We start from the raw sequence: 26,968 nt of genomic DNA, 5'->3' as shown, positions 1-26,968 counted from the left end.
GCTATCAACGATTAGAAACTTGAGATTGTAAAGCTCCTAATGCAGGCACTGGAGCAACGTCTGCTCGTCGCCCTAGGTGGCATAGTGGTCTGATTGGTAGTTTTTACTCTCCATGATTACTAGCAGTTCATGACCTCAACTATAATTCATTTACTACTGTTGAATATCAAATGAACTTAGTAAATTTGTTAAATTTAGTCATGCATCAAAAACATTATTCCGATATTTCATACTGAGAAACATGTTTTTACAGCGGGACGAAATTAATTGATATCAAAATCATAAAAATAAAAAAATAAAAACACTTTGACAAACTTTCAGTAGCCAACTTCATTAAGAACTTTCATCAAACAGTTGACAGAAAGATGCCACTTACATATGTCAACAGTATACAATATCATGTCAATAGCTATTGTATAAAATGTTAATAATCTTAAAAATTTAAACAAATCCTTAACTTGAAGGAGATGTTTGTTCTCTTCCTTTTTTACCAGCAGCAATATTCAATTCCATCTCTTCCGGTTTTACCATAGCTAATCAACAAAAAAAAATCAGTAGAAATCGAATTCATAAGAAAACAAATCCAGATGTGTTTTAACACACTAAAATCGAAGCAATATACTTAAAATTTGAATAAATTTCTTAACCTGTAGAAGTCGCTTCAACGATCGCCGATTTGGATGCCTTTTTCCGGCAACAATCGGCGCTTCAGCTCCATCCGATTCGCTTACATTTAGTTCTTCGATCCTCATTTTTGGAAATTATTGATGTAGGAAATTGACTTCGTAGATCTAGGATTAGGAGATGAATAACAATGTTTGATTGATTTTTGAAGATTTGCATAATTGTATAAGTGATTTTTGAAGATTTGCAGAATTGTTTCGGAGAGAAACTTGGGAGAGAAACGTTCGAGAGTTTTAGAGGGGTTTTGAATATAATTTAAACATTTAGAACTGAAATGACAATAATACCCCCTTATTGACATAAACTACATGTTGTTGACATTTCATAAATATTATGGATGAGTGGCTGAGATTGCATCTCAATTCTCAATTCTCAATCTCAACCTAATAGGACCCTATATATATATAGGATTGTGATCAATTGAGATTTTTTATGTTAATTGAGAAATGAGATGCAATATCAGCCACTCATTTTTATTAAATGAGTGGTCCAGATTTTTCCACATGGAAAATATCTTTAGATTAATTAATTATGAAATGGCAGAATGGTAATATCATAGTAAATTTTATTCAATAAATATTTTTTTTTAATTTTTTTAATTTTTTTTCAAATCTTGTTTTATTTTTTTTTTAAAATTTTTTTATTTTTTTTAATTTTTTTTTATTTTTTAATTTTTATTTTTCAACTACATATACAATTCATGTCAACTACACACATATAATGTTAACTATGTGTACAATCCATGTCAACCATACACACAATTCATGTCAACTACACACATATAATGTCAACTATGTGTACAATCCATGTCAACCACACACATATAATGTCAACTATGTGTACAATCCATGTCAACTACATATACAATTCATGTTAACTACACAATATAATGTCAACTACATGTACAATTCATGTCAAATAGTATTTATTGAATAAAGTTGTTGACATTTGATGTGTAGTTGACATGAAATGTATTTGTAGTTGAAAAAAAAAAATTTAAAATAAAAAATAAAAAAAAATCGAAAAAAAATAAAAATAAATAAAAATAAAATTTAAAAATTTTAAAAAAAAATTAAAAAATTAAAAAATTAAAAAAATAATAAAAAATTTTAAAACATTAAAAAAATAAATAAAATTAATAAAATCACAATTATGCCCCTCTGTTGACATAAACTACATGCTGTTGATATTTCACAAATATTCTGGATCAGTGGCTGAGATTGCATCTCAATTCTCAATTAGGTTGATAAATCTCAACCTAACAAGACCCTATATATATATATAGAGAGAGAGAGAGTTGTGATCAATGTCGAACCAATTTTAAAGACCGAACTAGAGACCAAATCTGGGCCATTAGATCTAGTTTTTTTGATGAGATGTGCTGCTGTGAAAATTTTTTCTGCTTCATTACTAGCCCATTTTATTTCATTATATAGGTTTATTACTTCATTCTATACCTAATACCTTGAAACTACAACATGTTTTTACTTGCTTCCAGTAGGTTTTGAAATGATTCAACATATGTTTCATTCAAATTCATTGACGTGGGTTTTTGCTTGATTAACATTTAAAAATGCAATTTATTCAAGTGAGTTTATTACTTCATTCAGGAACGTTACTACTTCATTGGATAAGATTTTTACTTCATTCCAGTAGGACTTCAAATGCTTCTACACATACTTCATTCCTATAATTTATTACATTATTCCATGTGGTTATTAAATCAATATTAGCGCCATGGTGGTGGTGATATATATTGTAGAGAGAAAGAACGGCACGCGACGAAACCACATTTACGTACTGGAATGAAGTAAAAACCTACTGGAATGAAGTAAAAACCTACTAGAATGAAGTAATATATTCTGGAACGAAGTTAAATCTTCGTAACATGTTAGTATGACATATTTACCTTCGGATGAATTAAAATAGGCTTGTGATGAAGGCGAAAATAATTTATAAATTTCTGTATCTTATCCATAAAAAACTAGATCTAAAAGCCCTAATTTGGTAGGGTTCGGTGGTTCGGTCTTTAAGAGTAGATTTGTGGATAATGAGACTATATATATATATATAGGTATAGAGTTGTGATCAATGTCGAACCAATTTAAAAGAACGAACTAGAGACCAAATCTTGGCCATTAGATCTAATTTTTTTGATGAGATGTGCTGCTATGAAAAATTTATTACATTATTCCATGTGGTTATTAAACCAATATTAGCGCCATGGCGGTGGTGATATATATTGTAGAGAGAAAGAACGGCACGCGACGAAACCACTTTTACGTACTGGAATGAAGTAAAAACCTACTGGAATGAAGTAAAAACCTACTAGAATGAAGTAATATATTCTGGAACGAAGTTAAATCTTCGTAACATGTTAGTATGACTTATTTACCTTCGGATGAATTAAAATAGGCTTGTGATGAAGGCGAAAATAATTTATAAATTTATGTATCTTATCCATAAAAAACTAGATCTAAAAGCTCTAATTTGGTAGGGTTCGGTGGTTCGGTCTTTAAGAGTAGATTTGTGGATAATGAGACTATATATATATATATATATATATATATATATATATATATATAGGTATAGAGTTGTGATCAATGTCGAACCAATTTAAAAGAACGAACTAGAGACCAAATCTGGGCCATTAGATCTAATTTTTTGATGAGATGTGCTGCTATGAAAAATTTTTCGGCTTCATTACAAGCTCATTTTACTTCATGATATAGGTTTATTACTTCATTCTGTACGTAATACCTTAAAACTACAACATGTTTTTACTTGCTTCTAGTAGGTTTTGAAATGATTCAACATATGCTTCATTCAGATCATTGACGTGGGTTTTTGCTTGATTAACATTTAAAAAGGCAATTTATTCAAGTGAGCTTATTACTTCATTCAGAAACGTTATTACTTCATTGGATGAGATTTTTACTTCATTCCAGTAGGACTTCAAATGCTTCTACACATACTTCATTCCAATAATTTATTTCATTATTCCATATGTTTATTAAACCATATTAGCGTCATGGCGGTGGTGATAGATATTGTAGAGAGAAAGAATGGCACACGACGGCAAAACCACATTTACGTACTGGAATGAAGTAAAAACCTACTAGAATAAAGTAGTATATTCTGGAACGAAGTTAAATCTTTGTAACATGTTAGTATGACTTATTTACCTTCGAATGAATTAAAATAGGCTCGTGATGAAGGCGAAAATAATTTATAAATTTATGTATCTTATCCATAAAAAACTAGATCTAAAAGCCCTAATTTGGTAGGGTTCGGTGGTTCGGGCTTTAAGAGTGGATTTGTGGATAATGGGACTCTATAGGTATATATATATATATATATATAGAGAGTTGTGATCAATGTCGAACCAATTTTCAAGACCGAACTAGAGACCAAATCTGGGCCATTAGATCTAGTTTTTTTGATGAGATGTGCTGCTGTGAAAATTTTTTCGGCTTCATTACAAACCCATTTTACTTCATTATATAGGTTTATTACTTCATTCTGTACTTCAAATACTTCTACACATACTTCATTCCAATAATTTATTACATTATTCCATGTGTTTATTAAACCATATTAGCGTCATGGCGTTGGTGATAGATATTGTAGAGAGAAAGAACGGCACCCGATGGTGAAACCACATTTACGTACTGGAATGAAGTAAAAACCTACTGGAATGAAGTAAACACCTACTAGAATGAAGTAAAAACCTACTAGAATGAAGTAATATATTCTGGAACGAAGTTAAATCTTCGTAACATGTTAGTATGACTTATTTACCTTCAGATGAATTAAAATAGGCTCGTGATGAAGACGAAAATAATTTATAAATTTTTGTATCTTATCCATAAAAAACTTGATCTAAAAGCCCTAATTTGGTAGGGTTCGGTGGTTCGGTCTTTAAGAGTGGATTTGTGGATAATAGGACTCTATATATATATATATATATATATAAGGGAACACTATGGTGACACCATAGATATAATGACATCATACCACCAATATCAGCCCTTGGATCTGGAAATCCTAGGGCTGATATTTAATCTCACAAACAGAATACATATTGCTGCCTAAGGTATTAGAAATTGCAGTCGGGGGTATTATAGTCATTTCATAAATTTTAAAAAGGAATCAGATTAGGGATAGTCCTAACAAAATCGTGCGACCCTTCCTCTATTTTCTCTCATTCTCTCTTTCACCGTTGCTTCAGAAAATCGCCGCTGCTTCTGAAAATCTCGACCAAAACCTCGCCGCCTCTGCCTCTAAACCGTGAATAGGTGATTTCCAGCGGCGATTTCAGGAATTTCCAGCCTCTACAGCGCTCAACCAGTAATCGCCGAAAATAGTCCACCGTCGACAAGGTATGTTGATCGGAATACGTTTCCGAGAATATTGCTGGTTTGTTTATGCAGATTAGTCGTTTGTTTATCGATTTTTGTTTATGTTTACTTGATGTTGAGAGATTTAAGTAATATTCCTTCAATCTATGTCTTGTTTAATGTTGATTTGTTTTTTATTGAGAGATTCCATTGTTTGGATCTGAGGTTTTTCCGACATTTTGGCTGATTTTTTGGAAACCTAGATGAAGCTCAATTATGAAACACTAGATCAGTGTAACCAAGCCATGTGAGATCTTTTTTTGGTTGATTAAGATGATTTGTGGATGATTTGGTTGATTTGTGGATGATTTGGTCGTTTTTTGGTTGATTATGGATGATTTGTGGATGAAGCTCAGTTATGAAACCCCAGATGTAACCAAGGAATTTTACCGACGATTAGAAGGGATTTGCTTGGTGAAACGAAAGAATTTTGTTGGCGATTGTGAACTGACTTTAGCTGCTTGTTTCTCCGACTACACCTAGGTAATTTTCTGAGTTACTCTGCTTAGCGACAACATTGGAGGGTTTCTGCTTCTCAATTCTAATTTTGATTGGTTTCTGATTATGTATGCTTTCTCAATTCTGATTCATGACTCAATTGCTTGTTTTTCAAACTATTGTTGAATTCGGGTTATGTAATCTGTTTAGTATAACTAAACATTGATGAATATGAATTATGTTGCTTGCTCTATGCTTTTTTCTGGTTATATGTTTTGTGCATTTTGTGCTTGATTCTTCTTCTTCTTTTCTGTTTTTTCTGACTGCTAATTACTTTGATTTAGATGATGTTTGTTTATGTTATGTTCATTTTGGTTGGTTTGTTAATCTATTTTGTGTCGTTCATGTTTGTTTTGAAAAATCGCAAGTCTTACATTAAGCGATTGCATACTAATGCATTATATAATCCATGTTTGTGGTTGGTATCATGTGTAATGAATTTTGAACATGCATATTTTTTGAGAATTTTTATTCTTTGAATGTTTGGTTTCTCAATTTCGATTCATGACTCAATTGTTTACTTTCTCAATGTTTGCAGTTTTGTTGTTTATATATTGCAGTGCATCATTTATAATATTGTAATATTGTTTATCACCAAATATTGCAGTGCATCATTATACCCTATCTTGCATTCATGTGTATTGTGATGTGTATCTTGGAATTCCAGTTTCATATATTTCATCTTTTACGAATTTGTATAGTTGCAAGCCCAAACTGTACTGAGTTGTGCTGGTTATATATGTGATACTGATATTGCAGTTTTGCTAGTTATATATTGCAGTGCATCATTTACAATATTGCAGTATTGTTTATCACCAAAGATAACAGTGCATCATTGTACCCTATCTTGCATTCATGTGTATTGTGATGTGTATCTTGGAATTCTAGTTTAATATATTTCATCTTTTACGAATTTGTATAGTTGCACGCCTAAACCATACTGAGTTGTGCTGGTTATATATGTGATACTGATATTGCAGTTTTGTTGATTATATATTGCAGCGCATCATTTATAATATTGCAGTATTGTTTATCACCAAATATTGTATAGTGCATCATTGTACCATATCTTGCATTCATATGTATTGTGATGTGCATCTTGGAATTCTAGTTTCATAAATAGTGTTGTTACAAATTTGTTTAGTTGCACGCCTATACTATACTGAGTTGAGCTATTTATATATGTGATACGGATATTGCATTATTGCTGGTTATATATTGCAGTACTTCATTTACAACATTGCAGTATTGTTTATTACCAAATATTGCAGTATTATAGAAATTGGCTTCGGTGCCCTACTCAACTTCAAAATGAACTACATAACATTACAAGTTTATTCAAGTGTCTACCTTGTGCAATACATTCTACTAAACTAAATCTTGCAGTTTTGTGTTACAGAATTTGCATTTCGCATCATATGGAGACATATATTGGCATGAAGGTCAGCGAATAGAAATGCGATCTAACAAACAAGAAATCCAAGTCATTCCAGCTACTTTGTAGCGAATATTATACAACAATGTTGTACAACAACAACAATCTTGGAAATTACTCTCATAATTATTACGTCAAAGCACTTTGAGGGGCGGAAAAAGAAAAGACCGATAGGCAATAGATGTTGAGAAGATGTTCAAATACTACCACAAACTGTGATCGATTATTGAACTTTTGTTGTCTTCAAATATAAAGTTTGGTTTCTGTATTGGTTTTTTGTATAGATGATGACTGATGTTTTGATTTGATGACTACTCGTACTTAAAACAAGACGGTTTTATTTTGGTGCAGCCAATGATGGTGACGTAATTTGAATGTTCTTTGTTGCGTACTTGTTTGATGACCTATAAATTCTATAATTTTTGCATGCTTAAGATGAATGAGGGAATAAACATCAATATTTTATGTTTTGTACTGCAATATGTGAAACATTGCGCTGCAATTACGACGCTTGCAAAATTGAACTCATTAGGAAGCAATAACCAATTAATGAGAATGCAATCTCGGACCAATCATATAAAATTATCAGTCAGTTGTATTGTATTGTGCAAGTAATAATGTAATTCACTGAAGACTACACACCACAAAGCAATAGTAAGCAATCCTGTGAGAACAAATATGCAATTGTTTCAATGACTCCATCATGAACAAATTCAATAAAGTAATATGTCAACTGCAAACACTATGTGGTAACAATGCAATATTCATTACTTTAAATTGCAATCTGAGAAGGTAAAAACAAATATGATTACAATCTTCAAGTACTTCAAAACGAACTAAGTGCTCTCTTATTCCTTTTGTGTGCCAAATTTATAGAGTCACGAGGACACATTTATCCGCAATTTCCACACCAACGCAATGGTTTGGTCATCAACTTCATGGTCTTTCTCCTTCATGGACACCAATCAGCTTGCAGAACTGCTTTGCGATCCTGCAATAGACCATATGGTGGACTGCAACATGTACCTCATAATGCAGCAATCTGGTAAAAAACAAATTATGGCCATAAGAACTTAATCGAAAGCGAATCAAAATAAATTTTAACAATAATCAGTAGGTTTATAAATAAAACAAACTCAATTCATAGCAAATAACATGTAATTTCAACACAAATCGGAACATACTCAACTGAACAAGTTCTAATCAAAGAAAGATAGAACCTAACAAAATCAACCAATAATTGTTGAAAACAGAGAAAATTAAACGTCAACAACTTGTAATTGCTCAGCTACTGGAAAAACATCCAAATCCAAAATGATAATTGAATCAGTTGCCATGTCATCTGCAATTTGAAATCAGATGAAAATTATAGAGCTCAAAGAGGCATAATCATCTTCGATCAGGTTATGGAACTCAAAATTGTGGAACCTAAAATGCTGAAACTGCATAAAATTTGTTGCAATTGGAATCAAAGTTGTCGACAATTGAAGATGTAATTGATGAAATGGAGGAATATCATCACCAGATTTGGATGAAAAAGCGTAAACCAATACTCAACAATTGAAGAATCGCGTAACAAATTGTTGAAAATTGGAGATGGAACTGATGAAATCGTTGAATATAATCACTAGATTTGGATGAAAATGGCATGAATATCATCCAAACTAGAGAGAGATGACGAATCATGTGAATATCATCTCTCGACCTGGAAAAAATCAAGAACAAAATTTGCTGAATAGGGAAAAAACGTGAATTGTGGGGGTGATAACCAATGCCAAAATTACCCTTTATCCTAATTTTCTCCTTTTTTTATAATTAAAATTAGCTGCCACATGGCAACATGACAATCGTCTGATTTCCAGATCTTACGGCTGAGAATGATGGTATGGTGTTATATTAAATGGTGTTGTCATTTTAACACAACCCTATATATATATATATATATATATATATATATATAGGGGTGTGTTAGGGTCCTTACAGCATCTTAGCGTAAAACACAGCACAAATCACAGCCCTTGGATCATTAGATTGGATGGCTGTGATTTGTTACATTATGATACTAAAAATCTACATTATTAGGCGAGGTACATTATTAGACTAGAAATGTACATTGTAAGACTAAAACTGTACATTTCTAAACTAAAATGCTACATTATTAAACTAAAATGCTACATTATTATCCGAGCTACATTATTAGTCTAAAATTCTACATTATTAGATGACACGTGGCATTAATCTAACCATTAGATCATATGATCCAATGGACTGCAAGTGTTTTGAGTTTTACTTATACTTAGCGTTCTGACCTAAATACATCCATATATATATATATATATATATATATATATATGTTTCAGTATGGATTAGTATTCTAATCCCTTGTCCACATACTAATTCCATGTACTACATGATTATTTAGGAGTGATCGACAATCGTATGAATGAGTACATTGATTTTTGCTGATTTCAATCTCAGCCACCCAGTAGCTAGATCCAACAGTCCATATCTAATACTCTAGTTGTTACTCCCTCCGTTTCACTCAAGATATCTATCTTTTCGTTTTTATTTGTCTCACTCAAAATATCTATTTTATCATATATGGAAACAACTTATTCTCTACTCTCTACTCATTGAAATATTCAATTACTTTTTCACTCTATTTTATCATACTCAACTACTCCACATAAAATTATACTCGCTTCGCTTCGTTCCATAGTGATGGAGGCATTTCTTTTTTATACAGAGATTAAGAAAAATTGTGTTAGGTGAATTAAGTAAAGGGAGAATCAAGTGGAAAATGAAAAAGGTAGAGAGGTGGAGAGAGAAAAAAGTAAGAGAGAGTATAAGTGTGGAAAAATGTGTTGACTTTTACTAAAAAAGGAAATAACTCTATTACTATGGAACATACCAAAATGGTAAAATGACTCTATTATTATGGAATATTATTTAAGAACGTGGACATTTTGATTGGGACCGAGGGAATACTGTCTAAGAGGGCAGCTATATTTTAGCATTCCCTTGTATATATAATAATAATAATAATAATAATAATAATAATAATAATAATAATAATAATAATAATAATAATAATAGAATTTAATGTTATTCAGTGGTCGCATAAAATCAATATTGAGATTATTATGTCCTATGTTTAGTTGGTTAAGCATTCTAACCTGATGTCCACATATTCATTAAATACTTTCTTGTGAGTTTGGGTTTTGTTTGAAGTGCCCACGAAATACATGTAACACTAACTAATACTCCATCAACAAGCATCAACACCTATAATAAATTGAATATGATCATTTCAAACTTATCACTTGTTTAAATTCTCATTCACCAAATACACACACATAAACGAATGAGTTTGCCAACTTCCCTGTCTCACCGCTCCCACAAAAACCTACTTTTCCCTTGACAAAGAATCAACCTATATTTGTATGTATAAATATTTGTACAACACACAAACAAAAAGCATAGTACATAATTGCTCTCTCTCTCTAGCTAGAATAAAATGGGTCTTAGAGACATTGGGCAGTCATTACCTCCGGGATTTAGGTTTAATCCGAGTGATGAAGAGCTGGTTTGCCATTATCTTCATAAGAGGATTGCTAATGAAAAACTTGTTAGAGGCACTTTACTCGAAATCGATCTACATACTTGTGACCCGTGGCACCTACCTGGTAAGTAACTCACCACATCTTTCTTTTCTTTTCTTTTCTTTTCTTTTCTTTTTGTATGTCAATTTTAGGAGGAAATTGATGTTTTCTTACTTATATTTATTTTTCTATTTTAAACAAATAAATCCATCCTAAAGTCAATTGATTATAGGAGGAGACCATTAAACTTATCTAATGGTTTCGCCCCTTTTTTTCCAACCTTTAAGATGAACATTAGAGATTAAACCTTTTTCTTATCAGGTTGGACTAACGCTCTACCGCATTAACTCCAATTTAAAGTTATATATATTGTTTGGATCTATTAAATTTCACCTACAGTCAACAATTATTATAATCGAAATGCATAAAATTCTATCCTAAAACCAATTAATTATAGAAAAAAGTGACCCATTAGACTTTAATTGATTTAATTCTCTCTTTACACAAATAGAATTGCAATATTTTTTCATTTACCACCATTTTCAGAGTCACTTTCTTTTTTTCCAAAACTATTTTCCTAAAAGGATTCTCTTTTTAAAGAAAATAAAGTTAAGAAAGGATGTGCTTTGTTCATGAATCTTAATTATCGAAAGGTAATTTCATCATTTCTTAGAAGAAATTAAATATTCCCTGTCGACTGTCGCCATCAAAGGAAAAAAACTAGTGCATTATATTTTAATTATGCAATATCAAATGTCGTTTATAGGTTGTGTATGTAAGCGTACATATAAATTATGACTCGTAGGATAAGGCATCAAGCGTAAGGATTCGAACTTGGTTTGACATATATATCATAAAGCAATGGATTAATAACCAATTATGACACTTTTGTTTTGTGTTAAATTTATCAACTTAAATTCCATATTTAGGAGTATTTAATTAAGTGGGGAAATTAAATACTTTGGTCCTTGAGAATCTTTTATGATGAATCTTGACCAACTTTGATCACATAATCAGAAATAATATTATGATACATGATGCTAAATATTGTTCATATGTTCTAGGTTAATTTGTTATTGCAAGTATATATTGCACGCAACAGTAATTTTAATTGTTATTGCAATTATATATTGTGCTCAATTATCAATTCGGCAAATTTCAGATGTGGCGAAGCTGAATTCAGAGGAGTGGTACTTCTTTAGCTTCCACGATTGTAAATACGCAACCGGTTACAGGACAAACCAGGCCACCATCTCTGGCTATTGGAAGCCCACCGGCAAGGATCGTGTTGTGCTCGACCCTACTACCCGGGCCATTGTGGGGATGAGAAAAACACTGGTTTTTTACAAGCATAGGGCTCCCAATGGGGTCAAAACTGGATGGATCATGCATGAATTTCGCCTTGAGAACCCACTAATGCCTCCTAAGGTTAGTATTATAATTTTCATTTCTATTAATTTTATCTTGAAAACTAACTATGCTAACAAACTATTTACTTTTATACCAACTAGAATCATAAATCGTACTCGTGCATTAATTATTGGTAATTTTTCTGATTTTTTTATTTTCAATCTGATCAAGTTCTTTTTTGTTTGGTTTTACAAATATATATGAGGGTTTATAATTGCTTTTAGAATTTATTTTTTATTGATTACTTTATAATTAGAGTATACAACTTTTCGCAAGCTAAGGTTTGATCTTTAGTACTCCCTCCGTCCCAAGGTATTAGACCAACTTTCCTTTTTGGGATGTCCCAACATATTAGACTCATTTCCCTTTTTAGCAAAAAGCATCTATCTTATTTTATTCTCCACCTACTTTTTTCTCTCTTCTCTCCCCTACTTTTTCCCTCTCTCATACTTTACTCTCTCCACTTTAACTATTTAAATATCAATTCCTTAAATCATGTGCCCAAAAGAAGTGAGTCTAATACTCCGGGACGGAGGGAGTAATAACTACTGTACTTATTATGATAAAATATTTTATTTCTGTCTTTATACTAGATCGTGAATGGGACATCAGAATAGTCTAGCTACTGCTACATCCGTCCTTAAAAAATACTCCCTCCGTCCCATTTTAGGAGTCCCGGTTTATTACTTTTGGATGTCCCACTTTAGGAGTCCCGGTTGGAATATTCCATAATTGGTAATAGGCTCCACATTCAACTTACCTTTTTCCACTCACATTTTATTATAAAACTAATATATAAAAGTAGAACTCACATTCCACTATCTTTTTTCACCAACTTTCCTTTATATTTCTTACAACTCGTGCCAAACTCAACTGAGACTCCTAAAGTGGGACGGAGGGAGTAATAACTTTTGAAATGACACAAGTTTCAATACACAATTGGTAAAATAAGAGAGAAGAAATAGAAAGAAAGGAAAAGAAAAATGGATAAAGTAAAAGAGATGAAGAGAAAAAGTAATAGAAGTAGTGTTAGTGAATTGTAGGGTCCAAGTCCTAAAATAGAATGTTTAGAAAGTTACTTTTTTTAAGGGACGATCCAAAATGGAAATAGTTTCTTTTGCAAGAGAAAGAGGTAGTATTAACTAATATGCCTTACAAAGAGGTAGTATTAACTAATATGCTAGCATGGAATTGTACTTCAAAATAATTTATATGTCCAGTTTCAGGGTTAAGAAAAATGCGGCTAACTTAATTTAGCACATAATATAACGTTAAATTATGTGTATCAAATTTGATAACTAATTAATATTTTGTGACCATCATTCACAGGAAGACTAGGTCTTATGCAGAATAGTTTATAAATCGAGTAGCAGCCCACAAAATTTGTGTGATCATTCTACATCTGGTGGCACTTCTCCTAATTTGGCTGTATCACCAACAAGTGAACATACCTTGCTCAATAATACTCATCAAAACATGATTAACTCCATCTATCAACGCGAAAACCCAAACCGGAACCCGAACACTTATCCCGTCCACTCGGGATACTTGCATATATACCCCGAGGAGCGTGACAAGGAGGTTGTGTCTCATCCATCGGCCTCCAGTCATAATTTCAAATTGATCAAGACCAAGTGTGAGGACGACTTTGGATTCTTGTTCGATATGAGCATCGACTACTCTACTCGGATGGACGGGATGGTTTAGCATCTTATCTCGAGGAGGTTAGATTTGATAATGTTAGCAGCTCAGTTTTTATTTGAATCATATGTATATATGTACGTAGCATCTATTTGCATGCTTGATTTGAAGTAGATGTAGAAGGGCCATGTGTGAATTTGTGAGTAGTAATGTTTGTAGTTATATGCTGTTTAGGTGGGAAATATTATTGCGATGTGTATATATGTGTATTTTAAGAAAAAAAAAAAATTGTCATACAAAATTAGTTTAGTAAAGGATTCGATTTGATTACGTTGTATAGTTCAAAATTTGTAATTTTGATATTAACCAAGTAATATTAGTTCTGTAGAATGGAATTTAGGTTTTTCTTCTACATTATGATTTGTCGTACAAAATTAGTTTAGTAAATAATCATAAACGCGCGGAATGGAGACCAAAAGAAACTCTGGGTAGATTTAGGGTTTAGGGTGGGTGAAGATGGTCTTAAACCTCAATGAAAATTCATGTCAACCAATTGGAATATAGTTTGAAAGGCCAAAAGGTGAAGACGGAGAAGAGGACAAAAAAACACAAAATCCAAGGTCGGGGACGGCAAGATCGGATCAAAAGGAGTTCACATGGGCCATAGCCACACTCGACCAAGTAACCGCTAAGTCACTCGACCGAGTAGCAACACAAATAAGGAATCAGAAAAGGCCACTCATCCGAGTAGCTGAATAGCTACTCGACCGATTAGCGGCACGCCGAGAGTCCAAAGAGTTCCACTCAACCGTGTGGTGTCTGGTTAGATGTATTGGGAGAAGACTCTGATAATCGAAGCTAATCAACATATTGAGTGCACACGAAAGAGGGCCTAGTCAAATTAAGTGATTTCCTAATAAGATTAGGTGAACTTATGTAAACTTATGCAATGAATGAGTTCATATCTCCCGTTGTAATCGGATCTGAAATCATATGTTCTTCTACCATGTTAAATAATCGCAGTTTGTTAATTTGCTTATTAATTTCTTTCATTATTTGACTTAACACCAAAAACATCATTTCATCGTCTAGATAGTATTCAAAATCATAGTGTTCTATTAAACCGGCATTTAGTTTTTATGGATCAATAATTTTAACTTACCACTCACTACAAAAACCACGAGATTTGAAGAATTGAGTTATCAAAAAGACTTAGTTAATTATCAAGAGAAGCAAAGCACTTTTCTAGGGAAGCACTTTCGTTAAATCTAGAAACGACGTGTCATTGGAGAAGAGAAGTATCTTCTCTCATATTTAATGCGAGATCAATTTGAAGGTCACGTACGTCACCGATGAGCTTCCTAATACGCTCGAATTTTGCATTGTTTAAAGGCCATTGTTTTGGTCCGTTTTGAGTATCGAAGTTGCATTACATGTCTATTATTTGCATATTTTATGTATTTTGGTATTTTGACGTGTTTTGTGAGAAATGTGCAAAATAGAGCCTTAAAAGATACTCCCTCTATCCCACAATCATTGTCACTCTTATTGTGGGCACGAGTTTTAAGAAATGTAAAGAAAAGTTAGTTGGAAAAGTGATAAGGCTAATTTCATGCATTGGTTATAGGGATTAAATCTGTGATTTCATGGGTCTAACGAACCTTTTTGAGCCAGGTGTGTAGAGAAATTGCCAGCCCCAGGAAGAAGATAGAGATCACCTGGTGAAGGAAGCTGGCAAGGAAAATTAAGTAGAAGAATGAAGAACCACTAGACTGAGGAGCATCGACTGAAGGGCAAAATGGGAATCACAAGAACAGTCTAGAAGCTCTACTGTAACATCCCGGAATTTAGAACCCTAAATTTTGAGCCCTAGAATTAATTATTGATGACGTGGAAGGAGTGAATTATTCGATAAATGAATTGATGGCATTAGTTTGTTTGATTGAGAAGTTTGAAAAGTCAAATTTGTTGACTAGTATGATGTGGCATATGTGATTAATTAAATTATGTGATGAATTATTTGTTAAAGGGTGAGTGAGAATAATAGAGAAAATTTCCATAAATATTAGCCACCTAATACTAGTGATTTTCGAAAATCACACATATTGGGGAGGAAAGAATTATTTTATTTTAGTTAATCCCTTGTTTGATTTCTTTCCATACCTAGAATTTAAATATTCTACCAAATCTTTCCATACTTCAAGAGATCTTGCCATATCCTATTTTAGTTAATATTAAAAAGATCCCTTTCTTTTGAATAGCCAAATACACGCCTATTTCTTTTTCCATGGGAGGATTCTTTATGTTATTTTATTTTGCTCCGTGATATTTTATTCTACTCCGTAAAATATACCAAAACAAAACCATGGCTAATTAGAAGGGCCAAGTTTTCGAAAATTTGGTGTTTATGCCTTAGAATCTATTTTGGTATTTCTTCTTCCCTACTCCATAATATTTATTTATTTATTGTGGAGAATAAAATCTTACCAAATATTCTATTTATTTACCTAAAGATCTTGTTGAGCACTATAAATAAGAGAACCCCTAAACCTAGCCCCCTAATTTTCGTTCCCCATCATTCCCCGCTCTCTCAAATTTTTCTTCTTCTACTCTCCAATAATTTTGCTATCTTTTGGAGAAGAATTGAAGTTTAATCCAAGAATTCTTGAAGAACCAAGTCTCTACTTTGTTTCTACCGATTGTTTTTCTCTAAAAAGGTACTTTGTTTATATATAAGTTTTCTTCATCTTCTTCTTCTTTCTAACCGATGAATCGATATTCTTGAACCCTCATGCATCTTCTTTGAGTGAAATTTGGGATAAAAGGGAAAGGGAATATGGAACATGTGAGTGTGTGTGGTGTGTGCGTGATGTGTGTGCGTGTGTGAGTATGTGTCGTGTGTGTGTGGTGTGCTTGATGGCTAAATACTCTTGTGTAACACATGCTGATGATAGATCTAGAGTTGAAACACTAAGGAAAATATATATATGATAATCATGACTTGAATTTAATGATTTATGATGATTAAGACAAGTCGATCGGAAAGAGGGAAGTATTGAGACATGCATAAGTTAAGAGTCGTGATTGAATCTAATTTGTGAATATGTGCCTATGTGAATAAAAAGGTGAAACCTCGGTTGCGAAGCCAGATAACGGAAAAAGCAAAACTACTTGAAACTTAAGCAGTCGAGGTGGGCTTTACTCTTAAAACTCTCTTTTATTTTGGTTAAAAATGTTGATTGGTGTTATAAGGGTGGTTTAACTGTTATGCCATGCCTATGTCTGTTTTATTGTGATATTGTGCGCCTGATGCCTAGTTTGTGAATTCGCTCCATTAGGCTAGGGCTATGGATATGTTTATACGAATTCGGGTCTGAGTATGGGCCGCAAGACCTACCAGGCTATGTACACGAGGGGATCGGGAGCCGTCCTTGCTAGTCGGCCGGTCTCGTGGGCGAAAAGTGTGGCCACACTTTCGTCGCACCATGGAATGATTGTGATTGTGGATTTGGTTGAGGAAAATGGGGAGTTATTTTGACTGGCCAGTCTATGGAAAATATTTTGTGATACTCGTGATATTTTTCTTAACTGCTTAAAACTCGAGTTCACTTGGTAAGGGTGGCATAACTTATTGAATAAAGTGTTTTGGCAACGAGTCCACTGAGTATTTCAAAATACTCAGCCCTGCATGTGTTTTCCTTATGTGCAGGTTGAACGGCAACGAGCGGTGGCGGGTGTTGAGCATGTTAATTAATTAAGGTGGATGTTTTTGAACTGCAAGCGTAGTTGTGTCTTCATACATAGCTGCCCTTTTTCTCTTGGTCCTTTTCCGCTAAGTTTTGATACACTCTGATATTGATTCGGTTATTTGGCACTCTTCTTCGTTTTTGAGGCCTTATACTTTTCTTGTGACTTTATCTTGAAACCTATGTCATACTCTTAAGTTTTGATCGTCATTTATGAAACTCCCTTTTCGTTTACCTATTTAAGTTTCTAGGTTAAGTTGATGTCTTTATTGCTTTGACAATTCCTTTAATTACTTTGGTCTAACCTCCTTGAATGAAACCCTAGCATATGTTCCGATTGCTTTTAAGTCAGTTTTGGGTAATAGCCGCAGCATTTATTGTACCCTAGGAGGGCGGGCTGTTACAGTTGGTATCAGAGCCTCAGTTCTTTCCTTTCTGTACCCAAGAGTCTTTTCAAAGAAAAAATTTGAGTTGTCTTGTAAGTGATTTTTTCTAACGCACTAAATACGGAAGGCTCAACACCGCAACTCATCTCGCTCAACCATGAAGAAAGAGGTACCAAGTATTGCTTTGATTTATGAATTAAATTTGATGCCCTTGAAAATTTCGGTGGGAAGTGTTATTTTGTGAAAAGCATGCTATAAGTGTCGGAAATGTGGTGATTATGAAGCGATGCTTCTAAAATGATGACTTATTGTGAATATGAAGCGATGCTTCTTGAATGATGATTTGTTGAATGGTATATATGTGAACTTGTGAAAATTGTGAAATGCGAATGTGAATACATGAGGATTTTGTTGAAATGTTGTGAAATTATGACGCTTAGAATGGGACTTTTGAACCAAGCACGCCTTGGCTATACGACCACAGCGCTTACATCAACAGTAGAAACGCGGGACGACTAGTGTAAAGCGATTAGAGTATTTAAGAACTTGACGAAACACGAAAAGAGACGGGGAATGACTAGTAGGAGACTTCAAGCTATGCTTGAAATTATCAAGTGCCTAAGAAGTAGGCTAAGACTTAGTTGTAAAAGGGCGACCGCAATATCACTTTCCTAAGTGATAGAACCAACAAAAAAAAAAATAATATACATATATAATTTCGAACTCTGGTGTACCCTTACAATGGCGAGATCATCCCTAAGATCTAATAAAACTATGCGCTCTTACATACCATGCCAAAATGGCGATGCAACATGAATACGACGACGATAAGACCACGTGTATACCGGCAACCGGAAATGATTATGCGACATGCGGCCATCCGAAAAATAGTTATTAATTTCGACGATACGATAAATCTCCACTTGGAATCCACGATTTCATAGAACGACATTACCATGATCAGGCTCGGGAGAAATGTGCAAGGGAGTGTGACCTTCGTAGTTAGAATGACCATTTTTTTTTTGAAAAAAAAAAAAAAAAAAAATCAACAGTACTTACTTGGATCCTAAGTTCTTTTCGGGACGTTTTGAATGACCATGAGCCCTTATCTATTTAAACACCTTGGTTGACTCACAATTTGCAAGTGGCGTCCCTTATTTCTTTTCCTATATCGAGTCATTATTCACTTGGCTTGAAATCGTGTTTGCCCTTGTAACTTTGGACCTCTTGCTTGAGTAGTATCCTTCAAATTCATAAGAACGATAATTGATTTTATAAGCTTCCGTCATTGAACTTCATTCCTAAAGTTGTTTGTAGTTATGATCTTCAGTATGATCACATCTCCAGACCTATCTTTCCTTAAGGATGGAATATTCTTCTTGAAACTTTGGTTCACCCCTTTATTTTGTAACCATGTTTGTGGCAAGCTCTTTCTGGCAAAAGTGAAATTCTTTTTAGCTTGGTTTCACCACATATATTGTTTCGCATCCAATGATTTTTTTTCTTTCTTCAGTACCAAGTTAAAGCTATCATGTTCTCTTCTCCCTTAACGGTTCTGAAAAGTTCCAATCACTTCGAGTTGCCCTCAACAAAACCGTTGTACCATTTTCAGTGCTACTTCATGACATTTGTCTGCATTTCTAAATTCTGACGCGACCGATTGTTTTAGGCCTTGACATGTTTGATCAATAACCGCTGTCCGAAATTTTTGTAAATTTTGATTGGGCAGTCTGGTATGGAATTTGAGATTTCTAAAGCTTTTATTCTCCTTACCATTTTACTTTCGCATTTGCGTCACCCCTTTTCGTTCGTTGTACTGAGACCCCTTTGAGACCACATTTTGGGATTCTATGGGGAATTCACACCTTTTATCTCGCTATGAGCTACTTCTAGTCTTTTCTACCTTATTGCGTGAACCTACTTGTCCGTTCCATTCTTCTTCCAAGTATCTTTCATCTTGTTATGCAACTTGATTATGTCTTTCTTGCGCAACTGTTTTCCTACAATACTATTGTGTGGTCATTCCTTGGACCCTGCTTTTAGAAATAATCAAACTTTCCTTTCAAATATACCACGTCACTATCTTTGGATTCGAATAAGTACGCTAACAACTCGAGTGAAAATGAATTAGAATGCCGCCTAGACGCAACGTAGGACATGCGAATCGGGAATCCACTTCCCAGGCTTCGGAAGAAGAAAGTGTGCCTTTAACAACCCGTGAATCCATTAATGTGATTTCTTTTTTTATAACGTAATGTCGTTGAACCATTATTAGTGTATATGAGGACTCGACGAAACGTGGAAGGAAAAGCGCGAATAACTGCCGTAGGAACGAAAACGTCCGACGATACTATCTTTGTACCATCATCTTTTGAAATTCATACACATGTCCACCCCATTTGCAACACCATTTGGAACCACACATACTTGTTATTCCTTTCCACCCTTTGTGGCGATATCGAACGTGGCAGCACGAAGCGCCAAACGCGAGGCAAGCGACAATTGTAAATCCTCAAAATGCGAAAACATACGAACCCTTTGCCTTGGAAACGAAATTCCATTTATTCTTGATATGATAGTACCTTCACACCTCCATCGTTCGACACCTACATATCCATCATACTCTCAGCGTCACTTGAAACCTTATACATTTTTACTTTTATTTTCGATCCTTGTGCTAGCGCTGCATTTTCCCATTTGTGGATGCCCAACCGATATCACGCACCTATGCGAGACCACTATGCAAAGAATAAGGTTTTCCTCGTAGAGACCTACCAAGAGTTCGAATGGGACGGAAAAGTCCTTTCTTTTGACCTACGTCGCCAAATCCTATGACCGTTGAATGGATGCGTACGCGTATGGAGGAGTTACCATCACGCGGGGATCTCGACACTTATCCACAGCCTGCCGACCCCTTGGAGCGAATGGACTGTCCAAGTTGCTACACCATTTACGTGGTTCAATCCGCCCGAGTACAAGCCTCGAGGCGATATAGTTGGCCTATTAGGAGTACTGCTTCCAGCCATGGCCGCCGCAAAGGACGGACCGTCGCATAGTTCCCCACCGCACAAGTACCTGCCGAGCCAGGCCCGCCGATGGATGTATCGTTGTGATGAAGAGCCACATGCTGCTCGCGTTCCTAGGAAACCAAGACTTAGGACTCGTAGAACTAATCCTTTGACCATATATGGGAATGTGGAAGAAATGTGTGCAATAACCCCTTTACGATTGTTTTGCTTGACTTTTGCGTACCTTTTTCACATTTTGCCCTCTTTATTTTCCTTTGATACTAAGACCTCATTAAGGCAACGCTTTAATTGATATGCCATGAAGAAATCTTTCCACTTTTGCTATCTTGTGATGCAATGGATTTTATTGTCTTTTCATACCATTGTGAAATTTCTATCACTACTTCATCATACCATCGCATGATGACACCCTGCCGAGCAACTGTCTTCCAATGCCTTATTGCACCTTATGCTTCGCTACCTCATAGTACGGTTGTCTTTGTGACACTTACACTCTAATTCCTTTTGCCAAATAAGCAATGATTCTTTTTCCATCCTATGACGCAATTGATCCTCGAAATGTTCACACTTTGACAGCGCTCTTTTGTTATCCACTTTGATATCTGGTGATGCGCAAACACCCCACCATTTCAATTCGATACGATTAACCCATGGACTCTGTTATTCAACCAAACCACATGATTGTTAAAAACTCGTTTAGTACTTAGTCAGAATGCCGCCGAGACGCAATAACCGCGAACCGACCCCTCAGCCCACCAATGAGGAAAGCGTGATGCAGTCAATCCCGCCACCGCAAAAGCTACCGCAAGGAGAAGGCAGCTGAATTCTACAACCTAACCCAAGGACGTCTGACCGTGACCGAATACGACCGCGCGCTTTGTGACATGACCCGCTATGCGCCAGAACAGGCCGACACTGATGAGAAGCTGGCCGATAAGTTTCGCGAAGGCCTGAGACACGAGATCAAGATGGCATTGGCTGTTCGTAGGAGACTCACATATGCGGAGGCACTGGCCCTCGCACTGGACGTCGAAGCGGCGATGCCGAAGGAGGGGAACACGGGGAATATCACCCCAGCACTATCGCCGCCACAGCACCCCCGGGATAAACGGAGATGGGAAGAGAGTAGAACCCATTACGATAACAAGCGATACCGTCCTACCCAAAGCCGACCGCCATACGGAGGAGGACAGACTTCGTTCAATCAGAGAAGTGATCCCTGGGCCAGACCGTCCCAATGTAACGTGTGCGCCAAGTATCACTTAGGGGAATGTAGGGTACCGAACCCGAGTAGGTGTTTTAGCTATGGGGGAAACGGTCACGTGTCTAGGGAGTGTCCAAGTAGGAACGCGGGAAACGTGGGAAGGCCAAACCATCAGGGATTACGACAGCCACCGAGAGCGCCACCAGCGGGATCGGGAGTGAACCGGGATCAACCGCAGCGGCAACAACAACCTTTTCGTCCAAGGCCGCCTGCCCAAGCTAGAGCGTACGCCGTGAACCAAACGCAGCCCAGAAATGAGCAAGGGAAGCACGAGAACGGAAACCTAGCAAGTATAGGCGAAACCCTCGATACCCCTATTATCGTTTTATTTGACACGGGCGCATCGCATTCGTTTGTCTCTGAGTTGTGTGTGCATAACTTGAGCTTGCCTGTTAGAAAATCTGAACATAGGATGATGGTGTCCTCACCAGTAGGAGGACTAGTAGAGATTTCCCGACTTTGCACGAGCATAGAAATCGCACTACGAGAACTTAAGTTAGTTGCTTACGATCTGCGAGTGATGGCGATGAGAGGTGTCGACGTAATCTTAGGAATGGACTGGGACCGCGAACTTTGCGACGATTCAGAGGCAGATATTCCTACGAACTCCGGGAAAAGAACCCATCGTATACCGCAGAATCTCGATGAACCGACGAACCACTATCGTCTCTGCGCTGCAAGCCGCCACGATGATAAAGAAAGGACGACCCGCAGACCTCGTCTATCTTAATGGAGAGGAGAAGGAGGAGAAGAATATAGAAGACGTTGCTGTCATGCGAGAATTTCCAGACGTTTTCCCCGAAGCGTTACCGGGATCGACGCCAGATCGGCTTACTAAGAGTGCGCACTTCATACCGATTTCCGTAACACATGGATCGGATAAGTTAGCTAGGATTTACGTACAGGAAATCATGCGATTTCATGGAGTCCCAGTGACGATTACGTCCGATCGTGACCCGAAGTTCACTTTGAAATTTTGGATTAGCCTACAACGCGAACTAGGAACTCGATTAAACTTTAGCACGGCATTCCACCCACAGTCCGACGGACAATCCGAAAGGACGATACAAACTCTCGAGGATATGCTAAGAGCCGTGGTGCTCGAACGAGGCAGAAGTTGGGAGACCGCACTCCCTCTGATCGAATTCGCTTACGACAACAGCTTCCAAACAACGATCGGCATGGCGCCATACGAAGCCCTATACGGAAGAAGGTGTAGATCTCCACTCTATTGGGATGAAATTGGCGAACGAAGAGCGCTTGGACTCGATGCAGTCGAAGGAATGGTCGAAATCGTTCAAAAAATCCGCGCGCAAATGAAGGAAGCCCAAGACCGACAGAAGTCGTACGCCGACGTTCGATGGACGGACTTACAGTCCCACGCTGGTGATAAGGATTTCCTCAAAGTATCCCCGTCGAAAGGGATAACGCGTTTTGGGGTTTAAGGGAAATTGCAACCACGTTTTATCGGACCATGTGAAATTCTAGAAAGAGTAGGACCCGTTACGTACCAATTGGCGCTACCCCCACGCCTTGGGAACGTGCACGACGTTTTCCATGTGTCGCAGTTGCGGAAGTACGTGTTCAACCCGAAGTACGTGATTCACTTTAAAGAAATTGCGTTGAACCCAGACTTGAGCTACGAGGAGAGACCCCAGATGATCCTAAACCATAAGGTTCAAACCCTAAGAAACAAATCTGTCTTCATGAAAATACAATGGAAAAACCACGGGACCGAGGAAGCCACGTGGGAGCTTGATGATAAGATGATGGAACTATACCCGAAACTCTTTCCATAAAGGTACCAAATTTCGGGACGAATTTTCTTTTAAGAGTGGTAGAATGTAACATCCCGGAATTTAGAACCCTAAATTTTGGGCCCTAGAATTAATTATTGATGACGTGGAAGGAGTGAATTATTCGATAAATGAATTGATGGCATTAGTTTGTTTGATTGAGAAGTTTGAAAAGTCAAATTTGTTGACTAGTATGATGTGGCATATGTGATTAATTAAATTATGTGATGAATTATTTGTTAAAGGGTGAGTGAGAATAATAGAGAAAATTTCCATAAATATTAGCCACCTAATACTAGTGATTTTCGAAAATCACACATATTGGGGAGGAAAGAATTATTTTATTTTAGTTAATCCCTTGTTTGATTTCTTTCCATACCTAGAATTTAAATATTCTACCAAATCTTTCCATACTTCAAGAGATCTTGTCATATCCTATTTTAGTTAATATTAAAAAGATCCCTTTCTTTTGAATAGCCAAATACACGCCTATTTCTTTTTCCATGGGAGGATTCTTTATGTTATTTTATTTTGTTCCGTGATATTTTATTCTACTCCGTAAAATATACCAAAACAAAACCATGACTAATTAGAAGGGCCAAATTTTCGAAAATTTGGTGTTTATGCCTTAGAATCTATTTTGGTATTTCTTCTTCCCTACTCCATAATATTTATTTATTTATTGTGGAGAATAAAATCTTACCAAATATTCTATTTATTTACCTAAAGATCTTGTTGAGCACTATAAATAAGAGAACCCCTAAACCTAGCCCCCTAATTTTCGTTCCCCATCATTCCCCGCTCTCTCAAATTTTTCTTCTTCTACTCTCCAATAATTTTGCTATCTTTTGGAGAAGAATTGAAGTTTAATCCAAGAATTCTTGAAGAACCAAGTCTCTACTTTATATATAAGTTTTCTTCATCTTCTTCTTCTTTCTAACCGATGAATCGGTATTCTTGAACCCTCATGCATCTTCTTTGAGTGAAATTTGGGATAAAAGGGAAAGGGAATATGGAACATGTGAGTGTGTGTGGTGTGTGCGTGATGTGTGTGCGTGTGTGAGTATGTGTCGTGTGTGTGTGGTATGTGTGGTGTGCTTGATGGCTAAATACTCTTGTGTAACACATGCTGATGATAGATCTAGAGTTGAAACACTAAGGAAAATATATATATGATAAGCATGACTTGAATTTAATGATTTATGATGATTAAGACAAGTCGATGGGAAAGAGGGAAGTATTGAGACATGCATGAGTTAAGAGTCGTGATTGAATCTGATTTGTGAATATGTGCCTATGTGAATAGAAAGGTGAAACCTCGGTTGCGAAGCCAGATAACGGAAAAAGCAAAACTACTTGAAACTTAAGCAGTCGAGGTGGACTTTACTCTTAAAACTCTTTTATTTTGGTTAAAAATGTTGATTGGTGTTATAAGGGTGGTTTAACTGTTATGCCATGCCTATGTCTGTTTTATTGTGATATTGTGCGCCTGATGCCTAGTTTGTGAGTTCGCTCCATTGGGCTGGGGCTATGGATATGTTTATACGAATTCGGGTCTGAGTATGGGCCGCAAGCCCTACCAGGCTGTGTACACAAGGGGATCGGGAGCCGTCCTTGCTAGTCGGCCGGTTTCATGGGCGAAAAGTGTGGCCACACTTTCGTCGCACCATGGAATGATTGTGATTGTGGATTTGGTTGAGGAAAATGGGGAGTTATTTTGACTGGCCAGTCTATGGAAAATATTTTGTGATACTCGTGATATTTTTATTAAGTGCTTAAAACTCGAGTTCACTTGGTAAGGGTGGCATAACTTATTGAATAAAGTGTTTTGGCAACGAGTCCACTGAGTATTTCAAAATACTCAGCCCTGCATGTGTTTTCCTTATGTGCAGGTTGAACGGCGACGAGCGGTGGCGGGTGTTGAGCATGTTAATTAATTAAGGTGGATGTTTTTGAACTGCAAGCGTAGTTGTGTCTTCATACATAGCTGCCCTTTTTCTCTTGGTCGTTTTCTGCTAAGTTTTGATACACTCTGATATTGATTCGGTTATTTGGCACTCTTCTTCGTTTTTGAGGCCTTATACTTTTCTTGTGACTTTATCTTGAAACCTATGTCATACTCTTAAGTTTTGATCGTCATTTATGAAACTCCCTGTTCGTTCACCTATTTAAGTTTCTAGGTTAAGTTGATGTCTTTATTGCTTTGACAATTCCTTTAATTACTTTGGTCTAACCTCCTTGAATGAAACTCTAGCCTATGTTCCGATTGCTTTTAAGTCAGTTTTGGGTAACAGCCGCCGCATTTATTGTACCCTAGGAGGGCGGGCTGTTACATCTACCCTCTATAAAAGGAGCACGCAACTAACATGAGAGACACACCTTTTTTCAGCTCTTAGCTTAGTTTTCTACTTTTCTACACACTCATCTGGGGGAAATTTTCTGGGGGTTCACGTTTCATAGATAGTTTGGGTGCAACACCGTCTCTACGGAGGCGAAGAAACAATTACCTTTATTTTCTGTCTGCTTTTGGGAACTCGCCGAGTCTTCGCTGTTCGAAGCTCGGCTTTTGTGTGGTTTCTATCGTTGGATATTTAGTATTTTGCAATGGATATTTCTGTTTATGTTTCGTTTATCTTGTTGTGTCGTTTTGGGTTCTGAGTTGTTGATCTCTGTTGATTGATCTGAGTTTGAAGCTGGTTTGTGAGAAATCTGTGTTGATCGGTGAATTCTACGTAGATCAGTGTAAATTTGAGGTGGAGATGATGTTTGGTTGTTGTGGATGGCTTGGATCCGGAGTGGATTAAGCGTTCCGTGACTGGATCTGTTTGTTTGAATGCTTCATTTCGTTGTTTAAGTTTTGCATTCTTGTTTTACTTCGTCTAGTAGCCGTAGATCTGCCTTAGTTTGAATTGTTTTTCGATTTTGTTGCTTTAATTTATGTTGCTTCATTCGATTTACGTTCTATCTCTGTTTTTTTTTACTGGATGTTTTATGCTAAATGTTGAAGAAGATGATGTCGTTGTTAGTTGGTCCTTTAGTTAGTTATTTTGCAGTTTTTCAATCGTACTCTACTTTTT

At 36.0% G+C, this 26,968-nt stretch overlaps 2 long non-coding RNA genes and 1 pseudogene across 5 annotated transcripts; 2 read left to right on the top strand and 1 right to left on the bottom strand.

Moving 5' to 3' along the window:
* Window positions 1-4,918: 4,918 nt before the first annotated feature.
* On the top strand, window positions 4,919-7,246 carry LOC125186390 (uncharacterized). Of its 3 annotated transcripts, none has more exons than XR_007170427.2 (3): window positions 4,919-5,066; window positions 5,441-5,567; window positions 6,982-7,246. It is a non-coding gene; the product is annotated as an uncharacterized LOC125186390 (long non-coding RNA). The 3 variants fall into 3 exon arrangements; XR_007170426.2 differs by having other exon boundaries at window positions 6,969-7,246; XR_016130333.1 differs by having other exon boundaries at window positions 5,436-5,567; window positions 6,969-7,246.
* A 518-nt stretch (window positions 7,247-7,764) lies between these two features.
* On the bottom strand, window positions 7,765-8,731 carry LOC148924320 (uncharacterized). Its single transcript, XR_016130326.1, has 2 exons — window positions 8,540-8,731; window positions 7,765-8,059 (listed from the first exon to the last, which is right to left on the bottom strand). It is a non-coding gene; the product is annotated as an uncharacterized LOC148924320 (long non-coding RNA).
* Window positions 8,732-10,351: 1,620 nt separating this feature from the next.
* On the top strand, window positions 10,352-14,009 carry LOC125186155 (NAC domain-containing protein 4-like; annotated as a pseudogene). The gene is made up of 3 exons (XR_016130946.1): window positions 10,352-10,703; window positions 11,782-12,047; window positions 13,359-14,009. The product of XR_016130946.1 is annotated as an NAC domain-containing protein 4-like (transcript).
* The last annotated feature ends 12,959 nt before the right edge of the window (window positions 14,010-26,968 follow it).

The sequence above is a fragment of the Salvia hispanica genome, chromosome 5 (assembly GCF_029641045.1).
Source record: "Salvia hispanica isolate PSC_SH4W2 chromosome 5, Shi_PSC_v1, whole genome shotgun sequence".
Lineage (NCBI taxonomy): Eukaryota > Viridiplantae > Streptophyta > Magnoliopsida > Lamiales > Lamiaceae > Salvia > Salvia hispanica.
This window is presented reverse-complemented; position numbering and strand designations above follow the sequence as displayed.